The sequence below is a fragment of the Sinohyriopsis cumingii genome, chromosome 11, assembly GCF_028554795.1.
Source record: "Sinohyriopsis cumingii isolate HCF-2022 chromosome 11, ASM2855479v2, whole genome shotgun sequence".
NCBI classification, from domain to species: domain Eukaryota; kingdom Metazoa; phylum Mollusca; class Bivalvia; order Unionida; family Unionidae; genus Sinohyriopsis; species Sinohyriopsis cumingii.
Genome location: NC_142971.1, coordinates 112,576,490 through 112,594,338, shown reverse-complemented (window position 1 = coordinate 112,594,338; position 17,849 = coordinate 112,576,490). Strand labels below are relative to the sequence as shown.

Sequence of the window (17,849 nt, the reverse complement as noted above, 5' to 3'; positions counted from 1 at the left end):
GGAGGGAGGAGGAGGAACCTAACGATAATAGAGATAACAAAAGTGTGAAAGTGAGTTTTGTCGGAAGTTTGTTTTATTTCCTTTTTAATCTTTTAAAAAATATTTATTTGTTAAAATGGTTTAAACGAGTTTTAAAATGAAAACAGGCTTTTGAAGGAAAATACAAAAATTCCTGCCAGCCGCCGGATATGTTCCGTGCCGGAACCCGGGATTGAACCGGGGGCCTTTAGATCTTCAGTCTAACGCTCTCCCAACTGAGCTATTCCGGCTGACATTGACAATTGTCGCAACTTACCTATGTGACATTGCATTTATCACTGCGCACCAAATCCACATCACTGACAAGTTTGATCATCTACTTTATCAAATAAGTCAGTCACTTCTACAAGTCCACTTATAGACCACTGTACATCAATGGTAGTGTTTCAATTGTGTCTTCACAATTCTATAAAAGCAGTTTGCTAGGCAGCATCAAGAAAAGCAGTAAATTCACACCAATCTCATCCCTAGCTTTAACGATCTTCATACACGCCAACCACTAAAATAAACCTCCTTAAATAAGACAAGAATTCTTTATTTTCGATTGCGCTGTCCATACATGTCAATTAAAATATACAATATAAATGCATTCTCCACAATAAAGATCATAGGTGTCTTACGTGCAAATCTATAGACACATCTACAACTACAGAATGGAAAAGCATTCTTAAGAACAAAATGAAGTAAGACATTTCAATGGGTACTTTGTTCCAAATATCTACAATCCGAGAATGTAAACGAATATCGTAATTTCGGAAAGATTTCATAATGCAGTTCTTACTATCCGATATTCTTCTCATCATTGAAAACACATACTTTCTTATTCATTCTTCAACACTAAATGCATTGTAGTTTACAAACATGATGGAGGCACTCTTCCGTCTCAAAAGGCTTAATAGCAGACGAAGACAGTTATTATAGTCAATAACCATGTTTCTTTTCATACATTCACTAACGTTTATCCAAAGAGCATCGCAGTACAATACGCAGCAATAGGATTTAAATCATGTAAATGTCATATTTATACCTGTCAATTTATCTGCAATAACTTCCTTCAACCTGCGACAGAAGAACTTACCAATAACACATCACCAGCAAAACTAAAAGTGTTAAGAAGTAACACATTTTCAGTCAACTGCATTCCCGCGTCACACTCACCCAGCTTAAGATATATTTCTTAAAAGTATAGACTAAACAACAAAGGATAAAGATCACCTCCCTACCTCACCCCGTTGAATACATTGAAGAAACTGGATCATGTACTCCCGCCCCAATCAAAACTGGTTGCCATACCAGGTAACTCGAGTATGAACTATGGTGGCAGGTATTTGATTCTCGAGCACCTTTTCAAACAATCTCCAATAATGTCATAGTCTAAATGGGTCCATCTAAATAAAGCCTTTGACTCTTTGCCACGTGCCTTACTGCTAGTAAAACTAGGAATGTGCGTGCTGTCATATAAAGGATTAACATCTTATTGAAAGTTATCCTAAATCTAATATTATAATTTTTTTAAGGTTCAAACGACGATCATTACCTTTGACAGGTTTTTCACAAGAATGGACACTTGGGCTATTTTAATGTAACATAATTTGTAATAATATTTAGATTTTGTAACAGATAGTAATATTTATAGAGACCAATGCTGATGAAAAGTTTTCAATGTGATCAAGACACTAGTGAAAGATAATGTCTCAGATACTGAACGGTTCACAACAAAATCAAAGGAAGCTGCGTCCGCAATAATTGTAAATCGTCGCTATTGCTTCTTTGAAACATAATCAAAGTCGTTGCTTTGACATACAAGTAATTACCATGGAATATAGAATGGAAATGAAACTCTTATGAATTACAATGGGCATTTAACTGAAATTTAGTATTTCTTTATCAAATTTATTTAACAAAGCATGATCACAGCCAACACTTGTAATAAACCAAGCAATTTCCTCAGCATAATAAAAACCAAAGAATTTGTTATTTGCTCATTAAATGAAAACATTATTCTTCTAAAGAATGCTCATATTTCTGTGCAAAATACTTCCATGAAAATGAAACACATTAATGAGAGACAGAGAGAGACGTACACTCTGTGTGTGTGTGTATGTGTGTGATTTAGAATTGAAACGCAACTTTAACAATTATTTTGTCATATCGCTAGGATATCTACAGTGGCTCTTTATAGTGATGCCTAGCACTGGGGGCATCATGTCGCAGACATGTAGCATGATGTTCCACCCAGTCACATTATCGTGACACCAAGCCGACCAGTCCTATTACTAAAATCTTAAGCTGAGCGCTATGCCAAGCAGAGGTTAGTACTATAATTTTGTTACGTCTTTGGTATGACTCGGCCGGAAATCAAGCACATTTAGGAAAGAGAGATCTTCATTCAATGTATTATGTCTATGCATGTTTATGTGAGTCTCTAGTTGCAAGGATAAATGTCCTTTAGCTAAGAACAATTGCACAAGAGGCGTTTCAAATCAGAAAATCGATAGTCCATGCTATCAGCATAGTCATACAAAGTAAAATTCTTCCATGTTTACATATGTATTACACGAATAGATGTTTAGATATATATTCTTTCACGCCATGGAATCCACACACATGGCACCTTCACAATTATACCAGTTGAAAACGCAAACATAATATTAAACGGAATTTCCGATCGAACGTTTGAGAATCAAATTTAAACCAAATATGGGCGATTGCAGTAATATTTTACAATATTTGCAATCGATAAGCTTAATTATCATACGCTGTAACTCTTAAGGAATTCTTGATTGTAATCGTATCAAACTTTCCGCCAGATTTATTTTTCTATTTTACATTTTATTTTGTACTACTTCACAACATGCATATGCGTGGGAAACAGGAAACTCTGCATCTCACTTCACAAGGTTCAAAACAATTTCTTACTTTGTTGTGAGAGAGAGAGAGAGAGAGAGAGAGAGAGAGAGAGAGAGAGGGGAGGGAGGAGGAGGAACCTAACGATAATAGAGATAACAAAAGTGTGAAAGTGAGTTTTGTCGGAAGTTTGTTTTATTTCCTTTTTAATCTTTTAAAAAATATTTATTTGTTAAAATGGTTTAAACGAGTTTTAAAATGAAAACAGGCTTTAGAAGGAAAATACAAAAATTCCTGCCAGCCGCCGGATATGTTCCGTGCTGGAACCCGGGATTGAACCGGGCGCCTTTAGATCTTCAGTCTAACGCTCTCCCAACTGAGCTATTCCGGCTGACATTGACAATTGTCGCAACTTACCTATGTGACATTGCATTTATCACTGCGCACCAAATCCACATCACTGACAAGTTTGATCATCTACTTTAGCAAATAAGTCAGTCACTTCTACAAGTCCACTTATAGACCACTGTACATCAATGGTAGTGTTTCAATTGTGTCTTCACAATTCTATAAAAGCAGTTTGCTAGGCAGCATCAAGAAAAGCAGTAAATTCACACCAATCTCATCCCTAGCTTTAACGATCTTCATACACGCCAACCACTAAAATAAACCTCCTTAAATAAGACAAGAATTCTTTATTTTCGATTGCGCTGTCCATACATGTCAATTAAAATATACAATATAAATGCATTCTCCACAATAAAGATCATAGGTGTCTTACGTGCAAATCTATAGACACATCTACAACTACAGAATGGAAAAGCATTCTTAAGAACAAAATGAAGTAAGACATTTCAATGGGTACTTTGTTCCAAATATCTACAATCCGAGAATGTAAACGAATATCGTAATTTCGGAAAGATTTCATAATGCAGTTCTTACTATCCGATATTCTTCTCATCATTGAAAACACATACTTTCTCATTCATTCTTCAACACTAAATGCATTGTAGTTTACAAACATGATGGAGGCACTCTTCCGTCTCAAAAGGCTTAATAGCAGACGAAGACAGTTATTATAGTCAATAACCATGTTTCTTTTCATACATTCACTAACGTTTATCCAAAGAGCATCGCAGTACAATACGCAGCAATAGGATTTAAATCATGTAAATGTCATATTTATACCTGTCAATTTATCTGCAATAACTTCCTTCAACCTGCGACAGAAGAACTTACCAATAACACATCACCAGCAAAACTAAAAGTGTTAAGAAGTAACACATTTTCAGTCAACTGTATTCCCGCGTCACACTCACCCAGCTTAAGATATATTTCTTAAAAGTATAGACTAAACAACAAAGGATAAAGATCACCTCCCTACCTCACCCCGTTGAATACATTGAAGAAACTGGATCATGTACTCCCGCCCCAATCAAAACTGGTTGCCATACCAGGTAACTCGAGTATGAACTATGGTGGCAGGTATTTGATTCTCGAGCACCTTTTCAAACAATCTCCAATAATGTCATAGTCTAAATGGGTCCATCTAAATAAAGCCTTTGACTCTTTGCCACGTGCCTTACTGCTAGTAAAACTAGGAATGTGCGTGCTGTCATATAAAGGATTAACATCTTATTGAAAGTTATCCTAAATCTAATATTATAATTTTTTTAAGGTTCAAACGACGATCATTACCTTTGACAGGTTTTTCACAAGAATGGACACTTGGGCTATTTTAATGTAACATAATTTGTAATAATATTTAGATTTTGTAACAGATAGTAATATTTATAGAGACCAATGCTGATGAAAAGTTTTCAATGTGATCAAGACACTAGTGAAAGATAATGTCTCAGATACTGAACGGTTCACAACAAAATCAAAGGAAGCTGCGTCCGCAATAATTGTAAATCGTCGCTATTGCTTCTTTGAAACATAATCAAAGTCGTTGCTTTGACATACAAGTAATTACCATGGAATATAGAATGGAAATGAAACTCTTATGAATTACAATGGGCATTTAACTGAAATTTAGTATTTCTTTATCAAATTTATTTAACAAAGCATGATCACAGCCAACACTTGTAATAAACCAAGCAATTTCCTCAGCATAATAAAAACCAAAGAATTTGTTATTTGCTCATTAAATGAAAACATTATTCTTCTAAAGAATGCTCATATTTCTGTGCAAAATACTTCCATGAAAATGAAACACATTAATGAGAGACAGAGAGAGACGTACACTCTGTGTGTGTGTGTATGTGTGTGATTTAGAATTGAAACGCAACTTTAACAATTATTTTGTCATATCGCTAGGATATCTACAGTGGCTCTTTATAGTGATGCCTAGCACTGGGGGCATCATGTCGCAGACATGTAGCATGATGTTCCACCCAGTCACATTATCGTGACACCAAGCCGACCAGTCCTATTACTAAAATCTTAAGCTGAGCGCTATGCCAAGCAGAGGTTAGTACTATAATTTTGTTACGTCTTTGGTATGACTCGGCCGGAAATCAAGCACATTTAGGAAAGAGAGATCTTCATTCAATGTATTATGTCTATGCATGTTTATGTGAGTCTCTAGTTGCAAGGATAAATGTCCTTTAGCTAAGAACAATTGCACAAGAGGCGTTTCAAATCAGAAAATCGATAGTCCATGCTATCAGCATAGTCATACAAAGTAAAATTCTTCCATGTTTACATATGTATTACACGAATAGATGTTTAGATATATATTCTTTCACGCCATGGAATCCACACACATGGCACCTTCACAATTATACCAGTTGAAAACGCAAACATAATATTAAACGGAATTTCCGATCGAACGTTTGAGAATCAAATTTAAACCAAATATGGGCGATTGCAGTAATATTTTACAATATTTGCAATCGATAAGCTTAATTATCATACGCTGTAACTCTTAAGGAATTCTTGATTGTAATCGTATCAAACTTTCCGCCAGATTTATTTTTCTATTTTACATTTTATTTTGTACTACTTCACAACATGCATATGCGTGGGAAACAGGAAACTCTGCATCTCACTTCACAAGGTTCAAAACAATTTCTTACTTTGTTGTGAGAGAGAGAGAGAGAGAGAGAGAGAGAGAGAGAGAGAGGGGAGGGAGGAGGAGGAACCTAACGATAATAGAGATAACAAAAGTGTGAAAGTGAGTTTTGTCGGAAGTTTGTTTTATTTCCTTTTTAATCTTTTAAAAAATATTTATTTGTTAAAATGGTTTAAACGAGTTTTAAAATGAAAACAGGCTTTTGAAGGAAAATACAAAAATTCCTGCCAGCCGCCGGATATGTTCCGTGCTGGAACCCGGGATTGAACCGGGCGCCTTTAGATCTTCAGTCTAACGCTCTCCCAACTGAGCTATTCCGGCTGACATTGACAATTGTCGCAACTTACCTATGTGACATTGCATTTATCACTGCGCACCAAATCCACATCACTGACAAGTTTGATCATCTACTTTAGCAAATAAGTCAGTCACTTCTACAAGTCCACTTATAGACCACTGTACATCAATGGTAGTGTTTCAATTGTGTCTTCACAATTCTATAAAAGCAGTTTGCTAGGCAGCATCAAGAAAAGCAGTAAATTCACACCAATCTCATCCCTAGCTTTAACGATCTTCATACACGCCAACCACTAAAATAAACCTCCTTAAATAAGACAAGAATTCTTTATTTTCGATTGCGCTGTCCATACATGTCAATTAAAATATACAATATAAATGCATTCTCCACAATAAAGATCATAGGTGTCTTACGTGCAAATCTATAGACACATCTACAACTACAGAATGGAAAAGCATTCTTAAGAACAAAATGAAGTAAGACATTTCAATGGGTACTTTGTTCCAAATATCTACAATCCGAGAATGTAAACGAATATCGTAATTTCGGAAAGATTTCATAATGCAGTTCTTACTATCCGATATTCTTCTCATCATTGAAAACACATACTTTCTCATTCATTCTTCAACACTAAATGCATTGTAGTTTACAAACATGATGGAGGCACTCTTCCGTCTCAAAAGGCTTAATAGCAGACGAAGACAGTTATTATAGTCAATAACCATGTTTCTTTTCATACATTCACTAACGTTTATCCAAAGAGCATCGCAGTACAATACGCAGCAATAGGATTTAAATCATGTAAATGTCATATTTATACCTGTCAATTTATCTGCAATAACTTCCTTCAACCTGCGACAGAAGAACTTACCAATAACACATCACCAGCAAAACTAAAAGTGTTAAGAAGTAACACATTTTCAGTCAACTGTATTCCCGCGTCACACTCACCCAGCTTAAGATATATTTCTTAAAAGTATAGACTAAACAACAAAGGAGAAAGATCACCTCCCTACCTCACCCCGTTGAATACATTGAAGAAACTGGATCATGTACTCCCCCCCCCCGCCCCAATCAAAACTGGTTGCCATACCAGGTAACTCGAGTATGAACTATGGTGGCAGGTATTTGATTCTCGAGCACCTTTTCAAACAATCTCCAATAATGTCATAGTCTAAATGGGTCCATCTAAATAAAGCCTTTGACTCTTTGCCACGTGCCTTACTGCTAGTAAAACTAGGAATGTGCGTGCTGTCATATAAAGGATTAACATCTTATTGAAAGTTATCCTAAATCTAATATTATAATTTTTTTAAGGTTCAAACGACGATCATTACCTTTGACAGGTTTCTCACAAGAATGGACACTTGGGCTATTTTAATGTAACATAATTTGTAATAATATTTAGATTTTGTAACAGATAGTAATATTTATAGAGACCAATGCTGATGAAAAGTTTTCAATGTGATCAAGACACTAGTGAAAGATAATGTCTCAGATACTGAACGGTTCACAACAAAATCAAAGGAAGCTGCGTCCGCAATAATTGTAAATCGTCGCTATTGCTTCTTTGAAACATAATCAAAGTCGTTGCTTTGACATACAAGTAATTACCATGGAATATAGAATGGAAATGAAACTCTTATGAATTACAATGGGCATTTAACTGAAATTTAGTATTTCTTTATCAAATTTATTTAACAAAGCATGATCACAGCCAACACTTGTAATAAACCAAGCAATTTCCTCAGCATAATAAAAACCAAAGAATTTGTTATTTGCTCATTAAATGAAAACATTATTCTTCTAAAGAATGCTCATATTTCTGTGCAAAATACTTCCATGAAAATGAAACACATTAATGAGAGACAGAGAGAGACGTACACTCTGTGTGTGTGTGTATGTGTGTGATTTAGAATTGAAACGCAACTTTAACAATTATTTTGTCATATCGCTAGGATATCTACAGTGGCTCTTTATAGTGATGCCTAGCACTGGGGGCATCATGTCGCAGACATGTAGCATGATGTTCCACCCAGTCACATTATCGTGACACCAAGCCGACCAGTCCTATTACTAAAATCTTAAGCTGAGCGCTATGCCAAGCAGAGGTTAGTACTATAATTTTGTTACGTCTTTGGTATGACTCGGCCGGAAATCAAGCACATTTAGGAAAGAGAGATCTTCATTCAATGTATTATGTCTATGCATGTTTATGTGAGTCTCTAGTTGCAAGGATAAATGTCCTTTACCTAAGAACAATTGCACAAGAGGCGTTTCAAATCAGAAAATCGATAGTCCATGCTATCAGCATAGTCATACAAAGTAAAATTCTTCCATGTTTACATATGTATTACACGAATAGATGTTTAGATATATATTCTTTCACGCCATGGAATCCACTCACATGGCACCTTCACAATTATACCAGTTGAAAACGCAAACATAATATTAAACGGAATTTCCGATCGAACGTTTGAGAATCAAATTTAAACTAAATATGGGCGATTGCAGTAATATTTTACAATATTTGCAATCGATAAGCTTAATTATCATACGCTGCAACTCTTAAGGAATTCTTGATTGTAATCGTATCAAACTTTCCGCCAGATTTATTTTTCTATTTTACATTTTATTTTATACTACTTCACAACATGCATATGCGTGGGAAACAGGAAACTCTGCATCTCACTTCACAAGGTTCAAAACAATTTCTTACTTTGTTGAGAGAGAGAGAGAGAGAGGGGGGGGGAGGGAGGAGGAGGAAACTAACGATAATAGAGATAACAAAAGTGTGAAAGTGAGTTTTGTCGGAAGTTTATTTCCTTTTTAATCTTTTAAAAAATATTTATTTGTTAAAATGGTTTAAACGAGTTTTAAAATGAAAACAGGCTTTAGAAGGAAAATACAAAAATTCCTGCCAGCCGCCGGATATGTTCCGTGCCGGAACCCGGGATTGAACCGGGGGCCTTTAGATCTTCAGTCTAACGCTCTCCCAACTGAGCTATTCCGGCTGACATTGACAATTGTCGCAACTTACCTATGTGACATTGCATTTATCACTGCGCACCAAATCCACATCACTGACAAGTTTGATCATCTACTTTAGCAAATAAGTCAGTCACTTCTACAAGTCCACTTATAGACCACTGTACATCAATGGTAGTGTTTCAATTGTGTCTTCACAATTCTATAAAAGCAGTTTGCTAGGCAGCATCAAGAAAAGCAGTAAATTCACACCAATCTCATCCCTAGCTTTAACGATCTTCATACACGCCAACCACTAAAATAAACCTCCTTAAATAAGACAAGAATTCTTTATTTTCGATTGCGCTGTCCATACATGTCAATTAAAATATACAATATAAATGCATTCTCCACAATAAAGATCATAGGTGTCTTACGTGCAAATCTATAGACACATCTACAACTACAGAATGGAAAAGCATTCTTAAGAACAAAATGAAGTAAGACATTTCAATGGGTACTTTGTTCCAAATATCTACAATCCGAGAATGTAAACGAATATCGTAATTTCGGAAAGATTTCATAATGCAGTTCTTACTATCCGATATTCTTCTCATCATTGAAAACACATACTTTCTCATTCATTCTTCAACACTAAATGCATTGTAGTTTACAAACATGATGGAGGCACTCTTCCGTCTCAAAAGGCTTAATAGCAGACGAAGACAGTTATTATAGTCAATAACCATGTTTCTTTTCATACATTCACTAACGTTTATCCAAAGAGCATCGCAGTACAATACGCAGCAATAGGATTTAAATCATGTAAATGTCATATTTATACCTGTCAATTTATCTGCAATAACTTCCTTCAACCTGCGACAGAAGAACTTACCAATAACACATCACCAGCAAAACTAAAAGTGTTAAGAAGTAACACATTTTCAGTCAACTGTATTCCCGCGTCACACTCACCCAGCTTAAGATATATTTCTTAAAAGTATAGACTAAACAACAAAGGATAAAGATCACCTCCCTACCTCACCCCGTTGAATACATTGAAGAAACTGGATCATGTACTCCCCCCCCCCGCCCCAATCAAAACTGGTTGCCATACCAGGTAACTCGAGTATGAACTATGGTGGCAGGTATTTGATTCTCGAGCACCTTTTCAAACAATCTCCAATAATGTCATAGTCTAAATGGGTCCATCTAAATAAAGCCTTTGACTCTTTGCCACGTGCCTTACTGCTAGTAAAACTAGGAATGTGCGTGCTGTCATATAAAGGATTAACATCTTATTGAAAGTTATCCTAAATCTAATATTATAATTTTTTTAAGGTTCAAACGACGATCATTACCTTTGACAGGTTTTTCACAAGAATGGACACTTGGGCTATTTTAATGTAACATAATTTGTAATAATATTTAGATTTTGTAACAGATAGTAATATTTATAGAGACCAATGCTGATGAAAAGTTTTCAATGTGATCAAGACACTAATGAAAGATAATGTCTCAGATACTGAACGGTTCACAACAAAATCAAAGGAAGCTGCGTCCGCAATAATTGTAAATCGTCGCTATTGCTTCTTTGAAACATAATCAAAGTCGTTGCTTTGACATACAAGTAATTACCATGGAATATAGAATGGAAATGAAACTCTTATGAATTACAATGGGCATTTAACTGAAATTTAGTATTTCTTTATCAAATTTATTTAACAAAGCATGATCACAGCCAACACTTGTAATAAACCAAGCAATTTCCTCAGCATAATAAAAACCAAAGAATTTGTTATTTGCTCATTAAATGAAAACATTATTCTTCTAAAGAATGCTCATATTTCTGTGCAAAATACTTCCATGAAAATGAAACACATTAATGAGAGACAGAGAGAGACGTACACTCTGTGTGTGTGTGTATGTGTGTGATTTAGAATTGAAACGCAACTTTAACAATTATTTTGTCATATCGCTAGGATATCTACAGTGGCTCTTTATAGTGATGCCTAGCACTGGGGGCATCATGTCGCAGACATGTAGCATGATGTTCCACCCAGTCACATTATCGTGACACCAAGCCGACCAGTCCTATTACTAAAATCTTAAGCTGAGCGCTATGCCAAGCAGAGGTTAGTACTATAATTTTGTTACGTCTTTGGTATGACTCGGCCGGAAATCAAGCACATTTAGGAAAGAGAGATCTTCATTCAATGTATTATGTCTATGCATGTTTATGTGAGTCTCTAGTTGCAAGGATAAATGTCCTTTACCTAAGAACAATTGCACAAGAGGCGTTTCAAATCAGAAAATCGATAGTCCATGCTATCAGCATAGTCATACAAAGTAAAATTCTTCCATGTTTACATATGTATTACACGAATAGATGTTTAGATATATATTCTTTCACGCCATGGAATCCACTCACATGGCACCTTCACAATTATACCAGTTGAAAACGCAAACATAATATTAAACGGAATTTCCGATCGAACGTTTGAGAATCAAATTTAAACCAAATATGGGCGATTGCAGTAATATTTTACAATATTTGCAATCGATAAGCTTAATTATCATACGCTGTAACTCTTAAGGAATTCTTGATTGTAATCGTATCAAACTTTCCGCCAGATTTATTTTTCTATTTTACATTTTATTTTATACTACTTCACAACATGCATATGCGTGGGAAACAGGAAACTCTGCATCTCACTTCACAAGGTTCAAAACAATTTCTTACTTTGTTGTGAGAGAGAGAGAGAGAGAGAGAGAGAGAGAGAGAGAGAGAGAGAGAGAGGGGAGGGAGGAGGAGGAACCTAACGATAATAGAGATAACAAAAGTGTGAAAGTGAGTTTTGTCGGAAGTTTGTTTTATTTCCTTTTTAATCTTTTAAAAAATATTTATTTGTTAAAATGGTTTAAACGAGTTTTAAAATGAAAACAGGCTTTAGAAGGAAAATACAAAAATTCCTGCCAGCCGCCGGATATGTTCCGTGCCGGAACCCGGGATTGAACCGGGGGCCTTTAGATCTTCAGTCTAACGCTCTCCCAACTGAGCTATTCCGGCTGACATTGACAATTGTCGCAACTTACCTATGTGACATTGCATTTATCACTGCGCACCAAATCCACATCACTGACAAGTTTGATCATCTACTTTAGCAAATAAGTCAGTCACTTCTACAAGTCCACTTATAGACCACTGTACATCAATGGTAGTGTTTCAATTGTGTCTTCACAATTCTATAAAAGCAGTTTGCTAGGCAGCATCAAGAAAAGCAGTAAATTCACACCAATCTCATCCCTAGCTTTAACGATCTTCATACACGCCAACCACTAAAATAAACCTCCTTAAATAAGACAAGAATTCTTTATTTTCGATTGCGCTGTCCATACATGTCAATTAAAATATACAATATAAATGCATTCTCCACAATAAAGATCATAGGTGTCTTACGTGCAAATCTATAGACACATCTACAACTACAGAATGGAAAAGCATTCTTAAGAACAAAATGAAGTAAGACATTTCAATGGGTACTTTGTTCCAAATATCTACAATCCGAGAATGTAAACGAATATCGTAATTTCGGAAAGATTTCATAATGCAGTTCTTACTATCCGATATTCTTCTCATCATTGAAAACACATACTTTCTCATTCATTCTTCAACACTAAATGCATTGTAGTTTACAAACATGATGGAGGCACTCTTCCGTCTCAAAAGGCTTAATAGCAGACGAAGACAGTTATTATAGTCAATAACCATGTTTCTTTTCATACATTCACTAACGTTTATCCAAAGAGCATCGCAGTACAATACGCAGCAATAGGATTTAAATCATGTAAATGTCATATTTATACCTGTCAATTTATCTGCAATAACTTCCTTCAACCTGCGACAGAAGAACTTACCAATAACACATCACCAGCAAAACTAAAAGTGTTAAGAAGTAACACATTTTCAGTCAACTGTATTCCCGCGTCACACTCACCCAGCTTAAGATATATTTCTTAAAAGTATAGACTAAACAACAAAGGATAAAGATCACCTCCCTACCTCACCCCGTTGAATACATTGAAGAAACTGGATCATGTACTCCCGCCCCAATCAAAACTGGTTGCCATACCAGGTAACTCGAGTATGAACTATGGTGGCAGGTATTTGATTCTCGAGCACCTTTTCAAACAATCTCCAATAATGTCATAGTCTAAATGGGTCCATCTAAATAAAGCCTTTGACTCTTTGCCACGTGCCTTACTGCTAGTAAAACTAGGAATGTGCGTGCTGTCATATAAAGGATTAACATCTTATTGAAAGTTATCCTAAATCTAATATTATAATTTTTTTAAGGTTCAAACGACGATCATTACCTTTGACAGGTTTTTCACAAGAATGGACACTTGGGCTATTTTAATGTAACATAATTTGTAATAATATTTAGATTTTGTAACAGATAGTAATATTTATAGAGACCAATGCTGATGAAAAGTTTTCAATGTGATCAAGACACTAGTGAAAGATAATGTCTCAGATACTGAACGGTTCACAACAAAATCAAAGGAAGCTGCGTCCGCAATAATTGTAAATCGTCGCTATTGCTTCTTTGAAACATAATCAAAGTCGTTGCTTTGACATACAAGTAATTACCATGGAATATAGAATGGAAATGAAACTCTTATGAATTACAATGGGCATTTAACTGAAATTTAGTATTTCTTTATCAAATTTATTTAACAAAGCATGATCACAGCCAACACTTGTAATAAACCAAGCAATTTCCTCAGCATAATAAAAACCAAAGAATTTGTTATTTGCTCATTAAATGAAAACATTATTCTTCTAAAGAATGCTCATATTTCTGTGCAAAATACTTCCATGAAAATGAAACACATTAATGAGAGACAGAGAGAGACGTACACTCTGTGTGTGTGTGTATGTGTGTGATTTAGAATTGAAACGCAACTTTAACAATTATTTTGTCATATCGCTAGGATATCTACAGTGGCTCTTTATAGTGATGCCTAGCACTGGGGGCATCATGTCGCAGACATGTAGCATGATGTTCCACCCAGTCACATTATCGTGACACCAAGCCGACCAGTCCTATTACTAAAATCTTAAGCTGAGCGCTATGCCAAGCAGAGGTTAGTACTATAATTTTGTTACGTCTTTGGTATGACTCGGCCGGAAATCAAGCACATTTAGGAAAGAGAGATCTTCATTCAATGTATTATGTCTATGCATGTTTATGTGAGTCTCTAGTTGCAAGGATAAATGTCCTTTACCTAAGAACAATTGCACAAGAGGCGTTTCAAATCAGAAAATCGATAGTCCATGCTATCAGCATAGTCATACAAAGTAAAATTCTTCCATGTTTACATATGTATTACACGAATAGATGTTTAGATATATATTCTTTCACGCCATGGAATCCACACACATGGCACCTTCACAATTATACCAGTTGAAAACGCAAACATAATATTAAACGGAATTTCCGATCGAACGTTTGAGAATCAAATTTAAACCAAATATGGGCGATTGCAGTAATATTTTACAATATTTGCAATCGATAAGCTTAATTATCATACGCTGTAACTCTTAAGGAATTCTTGATTGTAATCGTATCAAACTTTCCGCCAGATTTATTTTTCTATTTTACATTTTATTTTATACTACTTCACAACATGCATATGCGTGGGAAACAGGAAACTCTGCATCTCACTTCACAAGGTTCAAAACAATTTCTTACTTTGTTGTGAGAGAGAGAGAGAGAGAGAGAGAGAGAGAGAGAGAGAGGGGAGGGAGGAGGAGGAACCTAACGATAATAGAGATAACAAAAGTGTGAAAGTGAGTTTTGTCGGAAGTTTGTTTTATTTCCTTTTTAATCTTTTAAAAAATATTTATTTGTTAAAATGGTTTAAACGAGTTTTAAAATGAAAACAGGCTTTAGAAGGAAAATACAAAAATTCCTGCCAGCCGCCGGATATGTTCCGTGCCGGAACCCGGGATTGAACCGGGGGCCTTTAGATCTTCAGTCTAACGCTCTCCCAACTGAGCTATTCCGGCTGACATTGACAATTGTCGCAACTTACCTATGTGACATTGCATTTATCACTGCGCACCAAATCCACATCACTGACAAGTTTGATCATCTACTTTATCAAATAAGTCAGTCACTTCTAAAAGTCCACTTATAGACCACTGTACATCAATGGTAGTGTTTCAATTGTGTCTTCACAATTCTATAAAAGCAGTTTGCTAGGCAGCATCAAGAAAAGCAGTAAATTCACACCAATCTCATCCCTAGCTTTAACGATCTTCATACACGCCAACCACTAAAATAAACCTCCTTAAATAAGACAAGAATTCTTTATTTTCGATTGCGCTGTCCATACATGTCAATTAAAATATACAATATAAATGCATTCTCCACAATAAAGATCATAGGTGTCTTACGTGCAAATCTATAGACACATCTACAACTACAGAATGGAAAAGCATTCTTAAGAACAAAATGAAGTAAGACATTTCAATGGGTACTTTGTTCCAAATATCTACAATCCGAGAATGTAAACGAATATCGTAATTTCGGAAAGATTTCATAATGCAGTTCTTACTATCCGATATTCTTCTCATCATTGAAAACATACTTTCTCATTCATTCTTCAACACTAAATGCATTGTAGTTTACAAACATGATGGAGGCACTCTTCCGTCTCAAAAGGCTTAATAGCAGACGAAGACAGTTATTATAGTCAATAACCATGTTTCTTTTCATACATTCACTAACGTTTATCCAAAGAGCATCGCAGTACAATACGCAGCAATAGGATTTAAATCATGTAAATGTCATATTTATACCTGTCAATTTATCTGCAATAACTTCCTTCAACCTGCGACAGAAGAACTTACCAATAACACATCACCAGCAAAACTAAAAGTGTTAAGAAGTAACACATTTTCAGTCAACTGTATTCCCGCGTCACACTCACCCAGCTTAAGATATATTTCTTAAAAGTATAGACTAAACAACAAAGGATAAAGATCACCTCCCTACCTCACCCCGTTGAATACATTGAAGAAACTGGATCATGTACTCCCCCCCCCCCGCCCCAATCAAAACTGGTTGCCATACCAGGTAACTCGAGTATGAACTATGGTGGCAGGTATTTGATTCTCGAGCACCTTTTCAAACAATCTCCAATAATGTCATAGTCTAAATGGGTCCATCTAAATAAAGCCTTTGACTCTTTGCCACGTGCCTTACTGCTAGTAAAACTAGGAATGTGCGTGCTGTCATATAAAGGATTAACATCTTATTGAAAGTTATCCTAAATCTAATATTATAATTTTTTTAAGGTTCAAACGACGATCATTACCTTTGACAGGTTTTTCACAAGAATGGACACTTGGGCTATTTTAATGTAACATAATTTGTAATAATATTTAGATTTTGTAACAGATAGTAATATTTATAGAGACCAATGCTGATGAAAAGTTTTCAATGTGATCAAGACACTAATGAAAGATAATGTCTCAGATACTGAACGGTTCACAACAAAATCAAAGGAAGCTGCGTCCGCAATAATTGTAAATCGTCGCTATTGCTTCTTTGAAACATAATCAAAGTCGTTGCTTTGACATACAAGTAATTACCATGGAATATAGAATGGAAATGAAACTCTTATGAATTACAATGGGCATTTAACTGAAATTTAGTATTTCTTTATCAAATTTATTTAACAAAGCATGATCACAGCCAACACTTGTAATAAACCAAGCAATTTCCTCAGCATAATAAAAACCAAAGAATTTGTTATTTGCTCATTAAATGAAAACATTATTCTTCTAAAGAATGCTCATATTTCTGTGCAAAATACTTCCATGAAAATGAAACACATTAATGAGAGACAGAGAGAGACGTACACTCTGTGTGTGTGTGTATGTGTGTGATTTAGAATTGAAACGCAACTTTAACAATTATTTTGTCATATCGCTAGGATATCTACAGTGGCTCTTTATAGTGATGCCTAGCACTGGGGGCATCATGTCGCAGACATGTAGCATGATGTTCCACCCAGTCACATTATCGTGACACCAAGCCGACCAGTCCTATTACTAAAATCTTAAGCTGAGCGCTATGCCAAGCAGAGGTTAGTACTATAATTTTGTTACGTCTTTGGTATGACTCGGCCGGAAATCAAGCACATTTAGGAAAGAGAGATCTTCATTCAATGTATTATGTCTATGCATGTTTATGTGAGTCTCTAGTTGCAAGGATAAATGTCCTTTACCTAAGAACAATTGCACAAGAGGCGTTTCAAATCAGAAAATCGATAGTCCATGCTATCAGCATAGTCATACAAAGTAAAATTCTTCCATGTTTACATATGTATTACACGAATAGATGTTTAGATATATATTCTTTCACGCCATGGAATCCACTCACATGGCACCTTCACAATTATACCAGTTGAAAACGCAAACATAATATTAAACGGAATTTCCGATCGAACGTTTGAGAATCAAATTTAAACCAAATATGGGCGATTGCAGTAATATTTTACAATATTTGCAATCGATAAGCTTAATTATCATACGCTGTAACTCTT

General features: G+C 35.4%; 6 non-coding genes across 6 annotated transcripts; all 6 read right to left on the bottom strand.

The window, feature by feature from the left end:
- Positions 1–196: 196 nt before the first annotated feature.
- Positions 197–269, bottom strand: Trnaf-gaa (transfer RNA phenylalanine (anticodon GAA)). The gene has a single exon. It is a non-coding gene; the product is annotated as a tRNA-Phe (tRNA).
- Positions 270–3,204: 2,935 nt separating this feature from the next.
- Positions 3,205–3,277, bottom strand: Trnaf-gaa (transfer RNA phenylalanine (anticodon GAA)). The gene has a single exon. It is a non-coding gene; the product is annotated as a tRNA-Phe (tRNA).
- Positions 3,278–6,210: 2,933 nt separating this feature from the next.
- Trnaf-gaa (transfer RNA phenylalanine (anticodon GAA)) lies at positions 6,211–6,283 on the bottom strand. The gene has a single exon. It is a non-coding gene; the product is annotated as a tRNA-Phe (tRNA).
- Positions 6,284–9,201: 2,918 nt separating this feature from the next.
- On the bottom strand, positions 9,202–9,274 carry Trnaf-gaa (transfer RNA phenylalanine (anticodon GAA)). Its single transcript has one exon. It is a non-coding gene; the product is annotated as a tRNA-Phe (tRNA).
- A 2,950-nt stretch (positions 9,275–12,224) lies between these two features.
- Positions 12,225–12,297, bottom strand: Trnaf-gaa (transfer RNA phenylalanine (anticodon GAA)). Its single transcript has one exon. It is a non-coding gene; the product is annotated as a tRNA-Phe (tRNA).
- Positions 12,298–15,230: 2,933 nt separating this feature from the next.
- On the bottom strand, positions 15,231–15,303 carry Trnaf-gaa (transfer RNA phenylalanine (anticodon GAA)). The gene has a single exon. It is a non-coding gene; the product is annotated as a tRNA-Phe (tRNA).
- Positions 15,304–17,849: the final 2,546 nt, after the last annotated feature.